The sequence below is a fragment of the Polyodon spathula genome, chromosome 3 (assembly GCF_017654505.1).
Source record: "Polyodon spathula isolate WHYD16114869_AA chromosome 3, ASM1765450v1, whole genome shotgun sequence".
Classification (NCBI taxonomy): domain Eukaryota; kingdom Metazoa; phylum Chordata; class Actinopteri; order Acipenseriformes; family Polyodontidae; genus Polyodon; species Polyodon spathula.
In genome coordinates, this window is record NC_054536.1 from 57,188,308 (window position 1) to 57,211,447 (window position 23,140).

General features: G+C 38.4%; 1 long non-coding RNA gene across 1 annotated transcript in view; it reads left to right on the plus strand.

Moving 5' to 3' along the window:
• The window catches only part of LOC121313227, a 100,850-nt gene that overhangs the window by 16,833 nt on the left and 60,877 nt on the right, over window positions 1-23,140 (plus strand). The window lies entirely within an intron of this gene.

Genomic DNA, 23,140 nt, shown 5'->3' on the forward strand with positions numbered 1-23,140 from the left:
GTCACCTATTTCCTGGTCTATTTAACAAATGAGGCAAATTTTTGACCCCGTTAGTCAAATAGTCTGTGTAGATATTGTACAGGCTGTTCTATTCATCCACGGTATGCACTGCACTGCAGGTTTAGCAGATCAGTGAAGTGTACAATCAGAAAGATCTGTTTGGATGCTGACCTCTCTAGTGTACTTTAAAACTGATGCCGTTCTATGGCAACATTGAATCAAACTTCTCAGTGGGGCAGATGTGTTTTTATATACCGACCATTTTTAAAATTCATTTGTCCAGGTTTAGGTCATTGTGCTGTTTAAAAAGCTGCAGAACTTTATATAGTACTTATTGGGGAGCTAGCAATGACTTCATTCATTTGAATGAATAATTTGGTCTGTGGTTACCATGTATTTCATTAGAACCTTTTATATTTTCATGCATCTTAAATAAAGTATATTAGGGTTTTGGTTTTTTGAAGCACTGCCATCCTTAACATGTAGTATAGTAGTGCATTATAACCAGTAAACAACTGCAGATTCCCACACTTATGATGAAAAACTGTTTAAACCAATACCTGTCTGCACTGTGCCTGACTAGAAAGTGCCATTGTCCCTCGTGTTTCATTAGGACTACATTTACTTGCACTAAAATTAAAAAAAAAGAAAAGAAAAAAATCCAAATTAGCATTTCATTTCTTTAAAGGTAGTATTTTGCTTCAGGCTCTGTAACTCTAGTCAGTCAGTTTTGTAAACACCTGAACAGGGAACACTGGTGTTTGGTTGACTACAGGGGCGGGGCTTGGAGTAGTTAAGGAAGCGCTGTTTCAAGGCTCGGAGCAGGGAAGGACACTGGAACGAGGGTAAACGGTTTGTTTTTAAAATTTAGTGCTGTCTTATAGAACTCTGTTATTTGGATACAAACCACTCCTTGGTACTGTGATCAGGAAAACCACATAAGGACCTGTGGCAATGTTGCCCCTCCCCTGGGTGTATTTCTGTGTTGTATGTTGCGTGTAGTGTGTTAATATATTAAAAAGTAATAATATGTGAGCACGGGGAATTGCACTTTATTAATTCACGTGCAGTTGTACCGAGACTCCAATTGAATGATTGATTAGCAATCGAGTCTTGGTACAACTGCATAAAAGCAGCATGTTTTCACTCACTCGAGGTTGTGTGTTCGGTGAGTGGAGAACGGGATTGGAGACAGAGGTAATAGTAATTATAATAGCAGCTCACCACGTTTGTCTGTATAGTTCGTTTTGTTTGTCTCATTGATTTGGCTGTCAGTGCCATGTCCTGTGTTTTGTTTTTCTTTACAACCTTTTATTTTCTGTCTGTTCAATTATTAAATGCTGAGGAAAAACAATCGCTCAGCTTCACCAAATTCCACCTCGTCGTTGTTTATTTGTTGGTTCCTGGCTCTGGTCTGATGTCACCCACTACAGCCGTCTTTGTGACAGGACCACAGCGTGCAAATATCTTTAATAAATGTGTTGCATTTCTAAATCTAAAACAGGATTGAGAAATACACATTCATTGTTCTGTAAAAAAAAAACAAAAAAAAAACAGGTGATTCGATGTGCATGTTGCAGCTGTACTGAATGTCAGTTGTTGTAGATTCCTGTGGGCCTCTGTTGACTTAGCTGCAATTCAATCTTTAACAGGCTCTTCAAAAATTTGCTAAAGTGGGATGTGCAGCCCCCTGACATTTTTATTTCTACCCAAAAACGAAACACCTGTAACTAAAGTGAAGCCTGTCACATTTGAGGCGTGAATTGTGTGAAATGTGTGTATTTGTGTCTGTGCACTCATGGTTGCTATTCTGAATGCTTGAGTAGGCACATATTTTTCCAGTTGATTTTAATCTCCTTGTGACCTGCCAGTAGTGCATAGATAAGTAACACACCTGATCAAAATTACCAGCAGGATTGCTTTTCAAATTGCTGCTGCATTCATTAATACAGTGACACATCAAAATTAAATGCTGGTTTCAATCGATGTGGATAAGGCCCAGTGGACAGGTTGGCTGTAGCGGTACGGGTGGGTGGTGATGTCAGACCAGGAAATGAAACATAAACACAGCAACTGTTGGCAAAACTGAGATGAACAAACAAATACAAGATTTAAACTGAACACAGAACACTGCACACAAAACAAATGGCACATTGGCCAAAATAAATAGATAAAACAGACGAAATGAAACCAAACAGCGGACGAACAATCAAGTACCATGCTTGATCTACACAGGTGTCAAATCTAAGGGGATACAGAATTCTCCATAACACCAGGATTAAATTACTAAGTAATTATTCACTTGAATTCCTGCACATGAACTAATTTGATCATTCCCCATGCTCACATACTTATACATATTTTATCTGGACATGAAGTGATTGTGCAATCCCAGTGCCTAAATACAAATATACATTTTAAATCACTCGTACTTTATATAGCCCATTATATTCTGTGCACCTACATGTACACCAACATTAACACACCACATGCAACATATAACACAAAATACACACAGGGGCGAGAAACACTGCCACAGTGACACACACAATACTGTGGGTTGAAAGCAATTATGTGTTCCTTCGTTTTGGTTTTTGTAAAGTGACCCGGCAGGAACTGTGTTTGCTGTCAAAGTAAACGTGAGTGTACTGTTTTGTACTCTCTATTTTACTTGTATCACTAGACAGTGAACACGTTCCGGAGCTGTCGCCAGAGGCCAGCACAAATCCAGAACAGCACTTCACTCATCACAGTAAATTGTATTGTACCACAATCACTAATTCAGGCACTAAATGGTCTTGTGTATACGTTTTGTGTTTAATGTTGGGATGCAATAATGGAACTATTATTTCGGGACCAGCTTGGGGATTATAAAACATAAGTAATCATGACAGAAAGACAATGATTCTTGGTAGTAAATCTCCCTCCCTACTTGTGAGGGCACTAAATAATGAGAACAGAGTACCCTGGACTACTTGGTCTGACACTTCGTTCTGAGGGTTAAAAGGAAGCCGGTCATGTAGAAAAGAGACGGAGCTTCATCCGGAAGGTAAATAATGTGGGAGCAGTGGATTACAGGAGCAGCTGCAATCGTTTGCAAAAGGGTCATGAGTGATAATATACAAATAGGGGTCAAAGCGATGTATCTGTTCCTTTGTTTGGTTTAAAAGCATTTTGAACTGTAAGGACTGTGAGAGACCCCGCGAGGAATAAAAACATTTGTGAGTGTTTTGTTTTATTTGTCTGTAATTGTCTTGAGTTGTATATTACTAGACGGCTAAACAATTCCGGAGCTGTCTCTAGAGGCCAGCACAAACCCGGAACAGCACTGCGCTATATCCCAATAAACTCTACTTACACCACTAGCACTAATTCACACGCTAACAGACTTATGTATGTGTTTTGTGTGGGTGTTTAATAAAAATGGAACAATTATTTGCAGGGCAAACTTGGGGATTATAATTTAAATTATACAGGCTGCTGTATTACTTAACATTATTATTTACTATTTGTTTTGCCGTCTGGCACTGGACAAAAACATTTGCACCTGGATTACAACCAGAAGGACATTGTTACAATTACAAAAAAAAGTGTTGACATTTGGTCAGAAAAGGGTACTATCTTGAATAGAGTATTTTTTAAATGTATTGTTCTCTATGATAGATAATATCAGTGCCTTATATGTGAAATACTGTATATTTTAATCTTTGCAGTTGTAATTGGTGATTATATTTAAAATTACCTTATTTCACAATTCATTATTCAAGTTGGCAAGCATTTGGTAGGGCTGACACTAAAAGTGATTTTTTTCCCCTCCAGTGACCAATATTTCATTTAGTAGATGTATGTAAGAATTGTCTATTTTATTGTGTCGTTTTTAACTTTCGTATTGCATATAAATACCTTACATCCAGGGTACTAATTTGAGAGACATGTAGTCTCTGTTTATGCCCTCTGATAATCCTGGCTCTCCTACTAAATCAACTCACCAAGCTCTGATTGGCCCATGGTTTATCCCACCCCTCTCGTTATCAATGAGACAGTTTCAGCACTGAAATCCCAGTGACGTCTAAGAATGGCAAGAGGCCAAGAGAAAGGTTTCTAAAACCCTGATTTCAATATGTGTAAAAGCAGGATGTACAGAAAATGTCCTGCAGTGACATCTGCAAATTAACTCCATGATTAAGGACAGATCATTTTGAAGAACAGCAGGGATTGATGTTAAAATTTTCCAAGATTGCTGTTGATACACACAAGCCCTTGCAAAAATGTAGCACTAGAGTAGGATTACCTTTTTAGTGGTTGCTGTTTTGTAACTTTGTTGCAAAAACATAACAGCTGCTAAATTGGGCAAAACTGTGCAGTACTATATTTGAATAAATAGGTGATTTTAATACTAGGTTTGCATGAACAGGTCAGTGTTTCCCACTCCAGAATCTGGCAGTTTGAGCTTCAGACAAATTACAGAGATGAATAGTCAACATCGTATGCAGTGAATTGTATTATAGGGTTGCAAACAACAGGGTATAATCATATAGCAATTACTGAAGTGCTTCAGGAGTGATTCAAGTGAATGCTCAGAAGCTTGGCTAAATCAAAGTGAGAGCATGTTGATTGACAGACCGTAGGTTAGTAAATCCATAGTGTTTTAGGCCAAATGTGGTTAGGATATTATGCAGCTGAGAATGAAAGCACCATCAAGTTCTGTAGGTGAAATATATATTGTATGCTTTGCATGTTATAGTCCAGGGCTTAAGTTATCTTTGGAAGGAATTGACAGGTTTATACTGTAATCTAAATACTCAATTTATTTGCATATTGGATAATTGCATAAATCGCTTAATTGCATGAAGCTGTGTGGTCAAAGTGTATTGCATTTTATATTGCATAAGAAAAAAATTAATAATAATAATAATAATAATATTTGAGCGTGAGGCAGTGTGCCCGATCCCTGTGTGTATTTTATGTTTATATGTTGTGTGTGGCATGTTCATTTTGGTGTGTGTATGGTGTATTTCGTTTGTTTAATCTTTTTATTTTGTTCATTCATTAAACCACGCAAGGAGGGCTTTCATTTAGTCGCAGTGCTGTGTGTTTCTTCCAGGTCTGATGTCACCGCTCAGGCCAGCTTGCCAAAGAGCAAAAGTTTCAGCAAAAGCAGTGACATATAGCACAGAGCAACGGCATTACGGCGGGAAAAATAGGCAAGAAAGACAGAGAAAATGGCAAAGCAAATCTGTAAAACTTGAGCCTCAAGCCTCAGCAAACTAATGGAGTTAAAACTTCATGGAGGCAAACTGCTGTCAGTCTTGTGACAGTTTTTTACATTTGTTAATGTTGTTTATATTGACGTTGAATATCTAGAGTTTGTGTCCTTGCCAATTACCATTAAAGAAAATACCCATTATAGCTCATAATGTAATTATTAACCATAATAAACACAATACCTCAATAAGAACTAACGATTCTGGCTTAATTATCCCTAGATTCATGATAAAGAGATTAAGCATTAATGTTATGTATGTTTAAGTATTTCAAATCAATCATAAATGTGTATTTGTTATAAAGACAAAAAGAAACCTAACAATCCAAATTATTATTACATGTATTCATATTCGCAAAGGAAGAAGAATACAGGTTAGGCTTCATAGTTAAAAGAACATATGTATAAAGAAGAAACAAAACATTAATTCATTGTTAAATGTTCATAATAAATCCCTGATGTGCTGTCTAGTCATAGAGTTCTGCATTAGTGAAGCTGTCTTAATAGTTCATCATGCATTGTTTGGTTGTGTTAGAAATGGAATGTATCCGCCTATTTCGTTATCAAAGGATTTTACATTTATCATTTAAACCTATTCAATATAATGTTAGTTACATTCATTGCAGAAGAATACACATTTCAGTTTCATTCTCTATACAAAATTACAATTACAAGCATATAAAAGCCATATTAATACATTCAAAGGGGATAATATTTAAAAATAGTCATTAGTTTATAATATTCATTTAACACACAATAAACACTTCAGATTTATTGAGAAACCTACTTAAAATAACTATTAAACCTGTGTCCACAAGTTATGTAATTAAAAATGATTCTTAAAGCATTTTAACTAACTTTTAACACAATAATAGTAAAACTGCACTGTAGCTTGACAAGTTTTAGGACACCTTAGGAGACCAGACAATCTGATAGCATTTTGCAAGGTGAGCTTCAAAGAGTTAGCACAGTTTGTGTTCTGTGTCTTATCTACAACCTTTGTAGTAGATCTGGTTAAGAATGTTCTGGAATCTGTATTAACAACCCAATCTCCACAGCATGTCAATACAGGCAACAGAATTAAATATCTGAGAAATACTTATATTAAAATGAACTTAACCATGAATTTCCTTGACATTGATCAGCTCAATTGGACAAATACTGTGCATACTTCCATCAAATATTGTTTTGCTAAGTTGTAGTCACAAGATCTATAGTAAGATGCTGTACACATCTGTTTAAGTTTTATGTTTAACTGTATTACAATAACTTACTTTCTGCCAGCTGTTATATACTGCACATAATTTTACATTATTTCAATTTTCATATTGTGTGTTGCCAGAGAATGATGTTGTTTGTATTGAGTGCATAACGTATTTCAAGTTGATTTAGTTTTCTTAACTTGTTCAGCGTTTTAAGTTACTTGTTATAAAATAAGGGGAAAAAAAAGTAATGAATCTGATCAAAATGTTTAGACCTGTTGTCATTGTATTTCCACACTATTGTTATATGCATACTTTGTGCATGACCTCATACCAGTCCTGAGCCCATGAAATTATGCAGAGTCAACTGTATAGATTACATAAGCATTCCTGAAAGCACTGCAGAAATCTATTAAATAGCAGACAATCATATAATGAGAGAGAATTATATCAAATTTTCAAGGACTCTAATATATGCATAAATGTGTTTTTATGTAAGTAGTGCAAATCAGTTCACACTAACGGATGATGTTTTTTGCTGTGGATCCCGATTCAAATGTACAGGTTGGGGAATGAACTCACAATGTGGCTTTGCTTTACTGAATCAAACATTCTCAATTTTCAAATTTACATCATAAAGGTCAGAGTTTATCATTTTGGGTTGTGTTTTTTTTTTGCTTGTTTTATAATACTGGTACTAAAACTGGGGACATCATTTTACTAAAATGAACCAGCCTAGATGATTTGTGTTGCCTAGCAGGGATAAGTTACACTTTTACTATGGTGCAAATTTTTTTGGCACGTCAGTAATTCCCAGTGTTCTTATTCTGCATTATTAATAATTGCTGATTTATATACACTTGCATATAAAAGCTGTAGAGTTATCTGCTGAGTCATCTGTTCTCTATAACCTGCCTCATCTGTATTATATTACATTATGTGACAAAGTCATAGAAGGGCGCTATGGCCGAGGGGTAATAAGATGATTAATAGCTAGTTAACCCCTCAACCAGAATATAAAAGCCTGCAGCTTTCCTTGTTTGGAGAAGGGAGTTCAGAGTGGAGAAGAGGTAATATTAGTAAACACAGAGAAATAACAATTGTAAACGTGCTGGATTATTAAACAGCACCATACTTGTTATTGGTTATTGTTTATTTGGCCAATGTGTCCTTTTCTTTCGTGTAATTGTGTTTTGTTTAAATCTTTTGTTTTATTATTTAAATAAAAATTCCTCCCACTCAGCCAGTGCCATGCATCGCAGGAGATGGAGGAGCCTGAGCATCAGGGGGAGAGGTCCCATTTGCTCTGAGGCTGACTATTCCACTCTCCTCTGAGGAAATCTGGGGCTGGCTGGTGGAGCCTAGGAGGAATGCCGAAAAGGCCCTCCCCATTATGATCAACCTCCTGTGGGCCCGCCGCTCCCACCGCTCAGGAGATGCCCCGCCACTGTTGTCTCCAGTGCAAAAAGGAGAGGAGCCATCGCTGCCGTCTCCAGCGCCAGAGGGAGAGGAGCCATCGCTGTTGTCTCCAGCAGCAGGGGGATACTGCTTGCCACTCCCACCACCCCCTGAAGATTATCCGCCAGGAGCAGAGCTGCAGGAGCTGCCTCTGTCTCTACCTTCTTCACCGCTAACAGCAGAGCAGCAGGAGCTGCCTCTTTCTCCTCCACCGCCAGGAGCAGAGCAGCAGGATAATAATAATAATAATAATAATAATAATAATAATAATAATAATAATAATAATAATCATCCATGGGGGTGGCCATGGTGGGAGGTTCTCCTCCCCCCCATGTCTTCCTGGCTGGTATCTCCCTCTTCCGGGACTCCCTCCACTGTTTTTCCTGCCGTGAAAGCGTGGCTGGGGAAGCTGGTCTCCTAACCTCCCCCCCTTCTTTGTAGCTGGCAGCCCCCTTTTCTGAGACGCCGGCCCCGGTGCTTCCTGCGGTCCTGCAGGACTTGTAGTGGCCCCTTGCGGCACAAGCCAGACAGCGACCCCAGGAGAAGCAGAGGAGAGACAGGCAACCCCAGGCAACGCCATGGATTATAAGAAAAGACACAAGCAGCCCCAGGCGATGCAGAGGTGGAATCCTTCGGCGGTGTGAGGCAGGGCAGCAGCGGTCCCTCCAAAAGGAGACGGTGGGAAGAGAACCAGGCCTAACCGAGGTGCGGGGGTTGGCTCCCTTAGCAACCACTGCGGCCGGGCGTTTTTCCCCCATGCTCCCCTCAGCAACCTATGCAGAGGCTGCTGAAGTCCAGCAGCATCCTACCCTGGTCCCTCAAATGCCGAAGGGAGAGGCAGCTCCTGCTTCTCTCCCTCTAGCGGGGTTGGAGACAGAGGCAGTTTCTGCTGCTCTGTTCCTGGTGGTGGTGGAGACAGAAGCAGCTCCTGCTGCTCTGCTCCTGGTAAAGGCGGCAGGGGCTCCTCCCCTGGTGGCAGTGGGGAAACCAGCAGGCATGCTCCCTCTGCTGGCGGAGGTGGGAGCGGCACATAGTCCTCCCACGGTGGTGGAATCCTTGTTCGCCAAACCTGCCTCTGTTTCTCTGTATAAGTATGTATTTTATGTGTTTCCGCTTAGTGCACTCTGGATGTTTTGTCCTACAACGCTATAAGAGCTCTGCTTTCTTGCTCTCCCCAGTTCACACCGCAGTTGTAAGACATTGTTACACAATGTTTTTAAATTGTGGGAAAACCTCAGCATTTGCAGAAATTTTATTCTCATACCTAGTCCCATTAAATCTCCATAATGTTACACTCGCTCTAGCGTTCAGAGATAAAGGGCCTCATTTACGAAAAGGCACACGATTAGAACTATCACAATCAGAACGAGCATTTCAGAATTTAAAAAGTAAAACCACCATTGGCTGCTCTGACAAACCAGAAGGCGATCCTTCACATATTCAAATCCATTTATACAAAGTACCCCAGCTTTAACATCTGCATTTCCCTTGTTTCTTTTGTATTTGTTATGCTCCCGTTAGTATCCAACCTATTAAATTCAGTGTCCGTCAGTTCTGGCAGATTTTATTGCACTTGTTGAAGCCACCTAGCTAACAATTTCATCTTGAGGGCTACAGTGAAGTGTACCGTCTTTAAATTGGGACTTTAGTGAAGGCCGTGTGAGTACATTTAATTACTGTTGGTAGTAACTCAGTTATTTAATCACTCACAGGCTGTAACCCCCAACTCCACAAACCAGTCAGCATTTTTGTAAATATCAACACATGTATAAAACAATAGACATTTTATTTGTGTAATTGGTGCCAATTTTAAGCAGAGCTTTGTGGTTAGCAAGGTGACACAGCTGAGAGCATTTTTTTCCTGTCATCCCGTCTGGTGTTGTCTGTATCAGTGTCTCACCACACAGTACAGTAGTCGCTCAGTAACGAGGTGCAAACAAACGATTGATGTGGCTGTAGGAGCATTTACTAAGGTGCCTTTGTTTAAAGGTTGAAAAGTGACTAGCCACATGTAACAAAAATATCATGATATTAGCAGGGTTAGAAACCGATACAATTGTGGTACCTTTTGAGAAAGATATGTACAACATATCGAAATGTTGGGCAGCTAGCTCTTTGAGCTAATATATATATATATATATATATATATATATATATATATATATAATATATATATAATATATTAAGATTAAAATATTTACAAATATAGTGTTTATTTTTTTAGGACAATGCAGTTTATTAAGCCTAATATTTTTAGGGACCCCAACTGTTGTTGATTCCAACTTAGGCAATTCACATAAGGACTAGTAAGTTTACATCAGGACTAGCACATTTCAAAAGGTACCCCAATTGTATCTGTTTCTAACCCTGCTAATATGAGATTTTTGTTAAATGTCACTTTTCCAATGGTCGACTGTCTCTCTCTCTCTCTATATATATCTATATATCTATATGACAGAGAGAGACACCATATCCTATTCAAATTGCTTGTTACTGTTTGAGCAAATAACTGAAAATCTATTTGAACTGACAAGGCACCAATTAGCTTTCCCATTCCTTTTATACAGATACTAGGATTATTATTAAGAGGATGGGATGAAAATTTCGCAAAGGAGAGCGAGTCTCGTCTGTCATCAATAGTCATGAATGCAAAAGATGGGAACATGTCAAAACAATCGCGCTCGACTCTTTCCAGACTTTGAGCTTCTTTTTAAAAGCTGTGATCTTGTCAGTCATTTCAAAACAAACTGGATACACTTCCCTGCATAGAGAGATTCAGGCGATTGGAGTGATCAAAATATATCTGCCAGATATGCAAGCTTGGCTAGCCATTGTAAATCCTGAAAGTATTCTGCCAAAGGAGACTTCTTTTGAGACAGAAAGGCTTCAAGTTCACGCTGGAGTTCCTACACTCGATTTAATACTTTATCATGCGATAACCACCCCACTTCAGTGTGTAAAAGTAAGTGATGGTGGTCCATCTCTTCACACGTTGCAGCAAAGATGCGAGAATGTAGTGCATTTGCTTTCACAAAATTTACCGTTTTAACTACTATACCGAAGACATTAAGTTCTGGAGATAATTTTTTGGCTGTCAATACCTCTCTATGAATGCAGCAATGTGTTGCTTGAGCACCCGATGCAACTTCCTTTACTCTTGCTGCTACACCTGACTGTCTGCCTGTCATTGCGGCTGCTTCGTCAATGCAAATTCCAATGCAGCGGTCCCACCGGATTCAGTGTCCCATCACATACTCGTTTAGAACTTGAAAAACTTCAGCACCAGTTGAATTTTGTGGCAGTTCTTCACAGCAAAGTACATCTTCATGAAATGGCCCCTCATATGCATAGCGCACCTAAACAATAAGAACCGTGGCATATGATGCTTTTAACATACCTTAATTTGTTGTTGTGGCAGCATGCAGTAGTTTCTGTTGAGACTTCATCTCGCTTACGTTTGAAACATTCAACAGGCTTTTCTTTTAAGTTTGGATGTTTGGTTTCCAGGTGATGAGTCGTTTTTGAAGGTTTCATAGCTTTGTTGCTCAGAATCACACCACAAACACATTGGGGTTTTGGGCATTCTTCATCCCAGCTTGCAATAAACCCATACTTTATATATGCGGCATTATATTTTCGGTTGAAGGCCGAGCGTTTCCTCGTCTTTTCCAACCCTTCTTCCCTTTCATTGCATTCCTCACACTCCTCGTCTCTATTACGTTTCCCTGAACTTTTACTAGTTCCAAAAAAAAAAAAAAAAAAAAAGGATCGAAAGGCCCTTGTTTCAACATATCTGATCAAGTAAAAGCAAATCTTTCGCTTGCCACTCTCTACTACACAGTATTGTATTCTTTTTCTGTTGAAAGAATGTGTGCCAACATCATTATGTTCAGTAAAGACCCAGAGTGGAGCTCATGGAGTGGAACCACTTTACTTTGAGCAGTGAGTAGAACTTTGTGAAATTCCACTCACACGTAGTAAATACTAATATTTGAGTCAGGTTTTTTTTTCAGATAGTGGATTGATGGATGTTGTTCCGAATAAAGTGAAGTGAAAGCTTTGGGAAAAAAAAAACTCATTACTATACATCTATCTTGACAAGTGTATTGATTGTTATGCATTTAAAAGGGGAAGTCTTATTGTGCTTTGTAAGATCAATCATAAAGGTACAACATATCCCTTTGCAATCTTAAATATAACATACGAAACACTTTGTGACACTGAGCTCTCAAATTGCATACAACATGACATTATAATATGACAAACACCCAGAATTATTTTATTTCCATTCCTAAAACCTGTGTGGACATTTAAACTATGACGAAAGCAACTCGTTTCATCTAATGTAGTTCCCTTTTCATTAATTCAGCCAGTGTCAAGCCCCAAATCAGATTTTATAAATGTTCTTACTGCAACTGTGTGGGGATCCAATGCTTTTCAATGGTCCATTATAACCTATGGGGCAAGCTGCTATTTTCTCATCTCACAACTGCAGGGGCTTGGAATGTGACTTATTGTTACTGTATATTATGTTGGCAACTATGAAACTATCAAGCATAACACATTGAAACGTTTTAACTGAAGCCACACAATGTGGACTTTGACTGTATGGTTTGTTGTTTTCTGCTTATCTTTGGGGTGTGTAGCCTCCGTTGTGCTATTTCCAATTCTATTTTACTTGTCTCCTTTCTAGCGGAAAGGTGGACCCAGTGGATGGAAGGCTTTTCTCTTATCTGCTTCTAGATGAGGATCTGCTCCTGGCTCAGAACTGATCTCTGTACTTTTCTATTCAGTTAAGCTAAATCAGAATTTAATTCGATTTCAAATTAATTTTCTTTCCATCTGTGTTTTGACTCTGATGTTGGCATTATGGTTTTTCTTGTCCTACGATTGTCCTTGGATTTTAGCCTTGATCTGGGCACTGCCACACACACAGCTGGTACATCTGTTCCTCACTTTAGTTTATAACAGGTGGCCACCCTATGTGATTGAGAGGGTGAGCCTCTGCTGTAAATACCATAGTTGATATACTTTAAAAATAAAATGGTTGGCTGACCAAGACAAATAAGGATGATGCAAGTAGCCAATAACACTTTAACTGTTCACTCACATCATTGTCCAAGTGCAAACCGCTTGTATTGCCAGACATGCACTCCAAAAAATAGCAGTAGTTGTCCTTCATGACCCATAGTAAAGGTCTGTTCCAACAATATAAGTATTAATAAATATTTGTACTGGAACCATAAGAGAACAGCTGATCCCAGTCGGAAGAGGAATCATTTCTTCCAGCAGTATTATTGCACACATACTAAAAAAACTGTACTACCCTTTGCACCCATTTTAACATTTTAATCTCCCCTCTGTACCTGTGTTGCAAAGTGAACAGTTGAGTGTTGAAGATGTTTTAGTTTTTCTAACCTCTCTATAAAAAAAAATAATTTGTGCAAAGCAGGTATTTATTTCCTGCAAGTGATGATTTCGTAGTTACTTAACTGTGAAAACCAACACCCTCTACAAAAACCATTCACCATTTTCAATGTTTTTGTAATTAATGGAATATTAAACCTTAAATATTAGGAGTGTGCCTGATTCTGAGCACAAAAGTATTCGCAATCAGTATGGCCATTTTCTGAGTACAAGTAATAAACAAGTAATTTAGCTATTTCTCATTATTCATAGTATAATATAGGCTCTGACACAGTGGAGTTAAGCATTATTCTGTTTTGTGTGAGGAAGATGGTACATTTGGCTCAGAATCAAACTTTTCAGACATATTACTTCTGACAAAATCCAGTGACATATTACATTAAGTTTTTTGTTCTTTTCTTTTTTATTCCTGTATTTTAATGATTCAATTACAGTATTACACTTTGTCCCTGAATACCATACACCCCACTTCCTGCATGATTTGATCAAAGGTTCCTGCAATTTCTAGCAAAAATGTCTGCAGTTTTCTATTGGCCTCGTTTTTATGTTTGTAGCTGGAGTACTTTATATCTTGAACTTTGTTTGAACATTCCTTCCTTCCTGACGAGATCAAAATAGTGTTCTGGGGTAATCAAGGCTACAGAGTCACCTGACAAATTAGAATAATCTAATTGGACATGTTGCAAGAATTTATTTTACATGTATCTGAGACGACTATTATTTTCATAGCATTGACACTTGAGTTTGAAGAGATGTTACTGTAAATATTCAGCTATCAAAATAGTTTTTTTTTATTATTTGTATATATACACAGACTCCGATCTTTTTGTGGGGTACACCTGCCCCTGTGCATATTTTGTGTTATATGTATGTATGTACGTATGTATTGGTACACGGGGTCTGTGTATGTGTGGGGAAGAGAGGTGGCAGGGAGGAAGTTAAAATCCTCCCTGCAAAAACATGGGAATGTGGCTGGAGCCAGGAATTGAATAAAAGAATACATAATTAAGGCCGCACTTGCACACAGCCACTGGTGTATAAATAAGGTGATGACTGGTGTTAGTTTGGTTAGTGTGTGAAAAGTAATGTTAGTGTTTGAGGAATGTGGAGATGTTTTTGGTGTTCTGTGCCATTTGTCTTGTGTTATTTACATCTGTTAGTGTTTTGTAGAGTCCTTTTTGTTTTGGCCCTTGTGCCTTTTATTTTGGCCAGTATGCTTTAGTTAGTGTTTGTACAGTTTCGTTTTGCTAATTTTAAACTTGCCTTCTCTACCTCCGAGCCCCTTCCTGATATTCACCAGCCTGGACTGTGACGTCATCCGGTCACAGATCTGTTCAAGAATGAAGTCACAGCAGACATTGATTAGTATTGACCCATTTTGTTTGGTCTGCTTAAAATGTTTGTTGTTAACCACTGTTTTGGCAGGAATCCTTTCAAAATCATAGACATGTAGTGAAATAAAAATTAATTTGAAGCTGAACTTCTTTAAAGATTTTATTATTGTGTCAAATGAGGTACCGTATCAGAAGGCTGTACGTGCAAGCTGCTGCAAATTACAATGTGTTCCTTGTAAGCTTTCTTTGTCTTAATCCTTACATGTAAAATAGAAATAAAACAAAGTTACTTTTACATGCTAGTCTGGACTTCTTTCACAAAAGCATTAATACTGTCTGCTTCATAAATAACTAACCACAATATACTGGTATACATGTATAATGAACCCAGCTTGTTTTAGAAGATATCTATGGTTTAGTAGAGATCAATTGAATGCTCCTGCCAAATGCATCTTCTATAGTAGCTAATTATGGTCTAAGCTTCTCCACTGCAGACCCTTTGCTATTTTGTTTGTCCATGCCTGTCGTTTCACTGCTTCTTTTTAATGAGGTGTCCTTTACTCTGCCAATTGGCTGGTTGAGTGTGTGTGGCATTCATGCATTCTGGAGACGTGCTCAAATTAGCCTCCTTTATTTCATTAATCAGACTGAAAATTTGAGAATTTGGATTAGTCACACATTCGGGATGTCTTATCATTGCTGCAGGACATATTTGGAATAATGCAGTTCCAGAATTTGTGAACTTTTGTGACATAGCATCTTACAATAGCGAAGCTGCAAGATGCATTTCCTTTCCCATGGAGTAAAAGGTCACATAATCCCCACAGATCTTTAGACACTTCTCAGATCTTTTTCAGAAAAGAAATCTGGTAGACAGACATTGTCATTTCCCTTTAAAAGTGTATTTAAGAACTGAAAATTTAAGGTAGGTCTGTTTTAATTCAAAATATTCTGCAAAAGCAGAATTGAAGTAGCCTGTAATAGTTATTCCTAGAACCTCATATTCAGTTTTCTAAAGATTTTCTGCAGTAGGTCTGCAGAACTGAAAAAACCAACAAAAAAACAATAGTACTATATATGTAGCAATCCGCATTTATTCAGAATTTATACGAAAAATTACAGGATTTTTTATTTTTTTTAAATTGGATGCCGGTTTTTCCTGATTTATACCCGATTTGTCTATTTAATATTTTCCCTGTACTATTTTCTAGGAAACTCACAATATTTTGATTAAAATGCAGTTTTATTTTGACTGATATTGCAATAAGCAGCCCTACACTATAACCTAGGATACAGCAGACACTTAGACATCGGACAATCAAATAACGTTCAGAAGTAGTTCACTGTCACTTCACAAACACAATATCACCCGATTATGTTGGCCAATCAAAGTCTGGTTATTGTGGTAATTGCTGAGCACAGTAACTCCTAGCTTGATCAAAAACTAAATTGAAATACATGAATATAATATTTTTAGTAGATGAGGAATGGGGAGAAAATGTAAATCAGTTTTTGAATATATAAAGGAAAACTAATGTTTTGAATTATACAAAAATAGCAGAAATGGGTCTAATGAGGTAGAGGACACAAAGCACTGCAAATACAACTGCATGTTCATGCTGACAATAAAAGAAGCTACTGAAAAATAAGTGACACATTAAACTAAAACAACTGAGAGACTGAACTGAGAGACAAGCAATCTATTTATGCAACCTTTACACATGCTTTAATAAAAAGAGCACAGAATGACTGTTAGTGAGTTTGTCAGAGCGCGGTCCTTTGCTGGGCAGCCACTGTTTATTGCAGAGAGGTATGTGTTGGTGATTTTGTGTGACAGTACTGTCCATCAGCTAAAACAATCATTTTCTGTCAAATATGGTGATGCAATGGTGACAAGCTCTAAACACAGGCAGCCACTGAACCACCATAACTGTATTAAAGAAATCATAAAATATATATATATATATATATATATATATATATATATATATATATATATTACACACACACACACACACACACACACACACACACACACATACAGTACTGTGCAAAAGTTTTAGGCAGGTGTGAAAAAATGCTGTAAAGTAAGAATGCTTTCAAAAAGACATGTTAATAGTTTATGTTTATCAATTAACTAAATGCAAAGTGAGTGAACAGAAGAAAAATCTACATCAAATCCATATTTGGTGTGATCACCCTTTGCCTTCAAAACAGCATCAATTCTTCTAGGTACATTTGCACACAGTTTTTGAAGGAACTCGGGAGGTAGGTTGGCCTAAACATCTTGGGGAACTAACCACAGTTCTTCTGTGGATTTAGGCAGCCTCAGTTGCTTCTCTCTCTTCATGTAATCCCAGACAGACTCGATGATGTTGAGATCAGGCTCTGTGGGGGCCATACCATCACTTCCAGGACTCCTTTGTTCTTTACGCTGAAGATAGTTCTTAATGACTTTCGTTGTATGTTTGGGGTCGTTGTCATGCTGCAGAGTAAATTTGGGGCCAATCAGATGCCTCCCTGATGGTATTGCATGATGGATAAGTATCTGCCTGTACTTCTCAGCATTGAGGAGACCATTAATTCTGACCGAATCACCAACTCCATTTGCAGAATTGCAGCCCCAAACTTGCAAGGAACCTCCACCATGCTTCACTGTTGCCTGCAGACACTCATTCGTGTACCGCTCTCCAGCCCTTCGGCAAACAAACTGCCTTCTGCTACAGCCAAATATTTCAAATTTTGACTCATCAGTCCAGAGCACCTGCTGCCATTTTTCTGCACCCCAATTCCTGCGTTTGTGCATAGTTGAGTCGCTTGGCCTTGTTTCCACGTCAGAGGTATGGCTTTTTGGCCGCAAGTCTACCACGAAGGCCACTTCTGACCAGACTTCTTCAGACAGTAGATGGGTGTACCAGGGTCCCACTGTTTTCTGCCAATTCTGAGCTGATGGCATTGCTGGACATCTTCCGATTGCAAAGGGAAGTAAGCATGATGTGTCTTTCATCTGCTGCAGTAAGTTTCCTTGGCAAACCACTGCATCTACGGTCCTCAACGTTGCCCGTTTCTTTGTGCTTCTTCAAAAGAGCTTGGACAGCACATCTGGAAACCCTTGTCTGCCTTGAAATTTCTGCCTGGGAGAGACCTTGCTGATGCAGTATAACTACCTTGTGTCTTGTTGCTGTGCTCAGTATTGCCATGGTGTATGACTTTTGACAGTAAACCGTCTTCAGCAACCTCACCTTGTTAGCTGAGTTTGGCTGTTCCTCACCCAGTTTTATTCCTCCTACACAGCTGTTTCTGTTTCAGTTAATGATTGTGTTTCAGCCTACATATTGAATTGATGATCATTAGCACCTGTTTGGTGTAATTGTTTAATCATACACCTGACTGTATGCCTACAAAATCCCTGACTCTGTGCAAGTGTACCTAGAAGAATTGATGCTGTTTAAGGCAAAGGGTGGTCACACCAAATATGGATTTGATTTAGATTTCTCTTCTGTTCACTCACTTTGCATTTTGTTAATTGATAAATAATCTATTAACATGTCTGTTTTTGAAAGCATTCTTACTTTACAGCATTTTTTCACACCTGCCTAAAATTTTTGCACAGTACTATATGTGTGTGTGTCTCACCCTCAGTGAGACAGCGTTTTTCCTCTTTCACACAGCCTGCAGTGCAGCTCCTAACTGGAGCCTAGTCCTGTAATCGTGCACGATACAGAGACAATTGTTTTGCTAAGCTGTTTACAAAAATATAAAATTATATTTTCACGTTGTTAAAAAAAAACTTCAAAAATTACTACCCCCTCCAAAAAAAAAAATTAAAAAAATTAGGACAACATAAGTCCTTTTTCTTGACACAGTGAAACAAATTCAAGCACAATTGCACGTTACTTTTCCCTATACAGGCCTCTTGAATCGAATGAACTGAAGCACTGCCTCTGTACCCTTCTTCCCCACAGATTGGCTGCCAGTGTGACAGACCGCAGAGGGAGGCGTAGTTGAAATGAGACCAATTCTCATTGATTTCAAACACTTTGTTTGCAGTGCATACTGCCCGATATTCATAGAAATGAAAGACACTATTCAGCCATTACCTATATTAGGAAGATGGCCATTGTTCATGCATATCCTAATATGAATTTGTATTCAGGAACACCCCTATTCTGTAGCTTTAAAATGGTATTTACAGCCGTGGCAGGGCAACAGGATAAATAGTTTTTCAGGTTTGACAACTAATGACAAGAAAATATTTCTTAAAAAAACATCTGATATAATTGAGTGGATACTCATAACAATAATACTTATCATAAATACTGTTGACCAGTATAACAGAATATTATTATGCTGCCAGTGTGTGGAGTTTTAAAGTTTGGAGTAATGACGTGGCAGGTGAGGTGGGAGGGAAATTACAAAAAGCATTCTTGAATAGAAAACATGTTCTATTTCAATTTATTTTACACATTTGTAATAATGCTGTTAGGGAGCTACAGTAGAGCCTTGCTACTCGAATTATAATATACAAACTACACCAGACCCGAACCCGACACTTCTTGTCAGGTCCCATTGGACTCGGGAAAGGACGAGTGTAGTTTGAACGTTATAGATCAGGCTCGGGTCTGTTCGGGTCGGATACTTATCAGCGAGTGGTTTATGGTATTTAATTTGAGTATTTTTTTCTCTCTGTGTGCAAGTACATACTAAAGCTCACTCGCCATGCACCACAGGTTCTTTGAGAAATTACCTCTGTTAACATCATCTCACAAATGCGCATATTCGTTTTGTGCAGCAAATGCTGAATGGCTGATATTAAGTAACCACAGGATATAATTAATTCCCAATGTAACTAACAACCAATAATCTTCTCGGCTGATTTTGCACAGCCTGTCAAATGCTGCTTGGACAGTCTTAACAGTTCAGTTACAAAACGCCAACGTTACCAATGTAACATACTTCACGTCAGTCTTATACAAATGCATACAAAAAAAAAGAACACCAATTGCAACACCTAATTGATAGCTTTCATTAGTTTATTTCATGCCTTCAGATAAGGACACAAACTGTTTTGTTCCAGTTAATACCAAACATTTATCCTGTAGTAAACTATATACATTTGTTTAAATGTAAGACCGGCTAAATGTACAGTATTGAAACACTGCTGTTTAATTCACCGTTTTCTCTCCCCACGCACTCGTAATGTCGTAGGTAAACGTGAAACTCTGTTTCTATCATGACCCGCTTTATATCACGAATTATGCCTGCTAAGCAATCATCATATAAAGCGGGTTCATCTGTATATAGGCTGATAAAAAAAAACATATCAACAGGAGAATGTGTAGAAGTGGAACGTTTCACTCCTGGAAATGGTATGTCTAAATCCACTGTTTGGAAAAATTACGACTTTGTTATACTCAGCGATAATAAAAAACCACTAGGCTTTGTACAATGCAAAATATTACTGAAATACAACAGTAAAAAGATGGGAAATTCATCTCTGCAGCGGCACACTAAAAAGGGATGTATTCATCCTGTAGCTGTTTTAAAAACCAGTTGTGGTGTAATATTTGTTGTTAAACATTAATTTAGTTGTTTGATATGACATGGCTTGTCCAAAATGAGTATGCAAATTTGCAAGAGCATTTTGTGTGTGGCTATTTATGGTAACAACGTTTTGAAAAAGCCTGTTGTCTTATTTTAAATCATGCAGTGCTGGTTTATTAGGTAAGTATTAGGTAAGTAAGTGAGATATGATTAATTGGGAATACTTTGCACTGATGGTACTTTGTTTCAATAGCATATAATTTGAATACTATATATTTGTGGGGATGGTCTAGTCGGGTCGTGTGCAAATATTTCAGATGTCTCGGGCTCGGGTTGTGTTTGGTCGGGCTGGGTTCAGATCAGGTTTTAAATTTAGGCCCGAGCAGTCCTCTAAGCTACAGTACTTAAGGTATATTGAAACCATGAACCACAAATAAGTTGCATACTGTAATATTCTACTGGTATACCGATACTGTAATAAACATTCAGGGAAGAAAGGAACAGAACAGCAGGTCACACAAAGGGTTTAATACCTTTTCCTGAGAAATATGCGAGTAGACATTGAATATTGAACACTGTTGCCATGGTACTGTACTGCACTGCACATTACTGAATTGCACTGCACTCGGTAGCTAAGGGTTTATTTTGAGTAAAGACCAATAATAGACTGATACATTTGTTATAAGTGCACTTCATACTGTAGTGTATACAGTATACAGTCTGCTCTGCCTAGGAATTCCAACAATGAGGTGGAAGAAAAAAAAAAGGGTCTGTTCCATCATTTTCACTTTGCTTAGCTGTGTCTGAGGCATTTCCTGAGTTTCCTGAGTGAGCCATTGTTTTTCTTCTAAGCCACTGGATATTTCGTGGAAACCATACAGTATGTGTAATGTTTTTGACATAGTAATCATGTGGATACCCCTGCACTCTTGGAAAGCCATGGCCCATCTTCATTTTGTTTGGGCTTCAGACAGAAGTGAATTGCTTTTCTAGCTTTGAAAGGATTTTAGTAAATATTCAGGATCACAAAATACATAGACAGGAGCATTAACATGCTAAAACATATGCAGTTCATTGCCAAAACATTCTATGATTCCTGGTAATGACATGTTATACAGTACATTGCCGAGAGCAGAATTTGTAATGCTATCCGCTAGCAAGACTAGCTAATAGTCACTACCACTGTCCCAATACTTGTTGGAGGGTATAACAAATGTATGAAACCATAAATGCTATATATTGGTACAACTTCTGCAACTCAACAGCAGCATATAGGGGGCAAAATACAGCTATATAGGCCTTCATGTTTGTTTATTTCAAACCTGCACATTTGAGACCTCTGTGTGAATGGAAAGATTTATGGAATTACTTTGTTTACTACTTTAATCCCAGCCTGATTTCAAATGTAGAAAATATCAGTAGATATTCATTACAATTTTTTAAGTCTGCAGTATGCCCTTGGCACCCTAAAAAAATATTACCATACTATCCAGACTACAGCACTCTCTTTGTGGGCCCTATTGAGAAGGCTAGGGTTACCAGATTTCCAGAGTGAAAAACAAGGACATTTTTCTTTCAGTTCATTAGCACCATAGCAACTCTGAAGCAGTTAAAATCACTATATATAATATATATATATATATATATATATATATATATATATATATATATATATATATATATATATATATGAGAGAGAGAGAGAGAGAGAGAGAGAGAGAGAGAGAGAGAGAGAGAGAGAGAGAGAGAGAGACACACACACACCGAGTGTACAAAACACTAGGAACACCTTCCTAATATTGAGTTGCACCCCCTTTTGCCCTCAGAACAGCCTCAATTCGTCGGGGCATGGACTCTACAAGGTGTAGAAAGCATTCCACAGGAATGCTGGCCCATGTTGACTTCAATGCTTTCCACAGTTGTCAAGTTAGCTGGTAGTGGATCTCTACTCCGAATAGCTCATTCCATCTCATGCCACAGATGCTCAATTGGATTGAGATCTGATGACTAGGCAGGCCATTGGAGTAAGCTGAATTCACGGTCATGTTCATGGAACCATTCCTGGACAATCCTAGCCTTGTGGCATGGGGCACTATCCTGGTGAAAAAATTCATTAGCAGATGGATACACTGCTGCCATGAAGGAATGCACCTGATTGGCAATAATGTTCAGATATTCTGTGGTATTCAAACATTGGGCCCCTTGATAAAAGTGGAGCAATGTGTGCCATTAAAACACTCTACACCATCACACCACCACCAGTCTGCAATGTTGACAAGTGGCATGATGGATGCATGTACTCATGTGGTTTTCTCCATACCCTAGTCCTCCCATCAGCGTGAAACAGCAGGAACCAGGATTCATCAGACTAGGCAATGTTTTCCCAATCCTTCAGTGTCCAGTGTTTTTGTTCCTTAACCCACTGCAACCGCAGTTTCTTGTGTTTTGCTGAAAGAAGTAGAACTGTTAGGTCGTCGGCTGTCATACCCCATTCGCGTCAAGGTACGATGTGTTGTGCATTCTTTTATGGGTCTTTCAGCACTAGTGTTGTACTGGACTGTCAGTTGACTAACTGTAGCCCTTCTGTTGCTCTGCAGAATTCGTGTCAGACTCCTTTGACCTCTTTCATCAATGAGCCGTTTTCGACCACTGGCTGGATGTCTTTTGGGTGGCGGACCATCCTTGATACACACGGGAAACTGGCGAGCACGAAAAACCTATTGCAGTTCTTGACACACTCAAACCACTGCGCCTAGCACCTACTACCATACCCCATTCAAAGGCACTTGAATCTTTTGTCTTGCCCTTTTACCCTCTGAATGGTACACATACACAATCTATGCCAATTGTGTCAAGGCTTAAAAATCCTTCTTTAACCTGTCTCCTCTTCATCAATGCTCATTGAAGTGGAT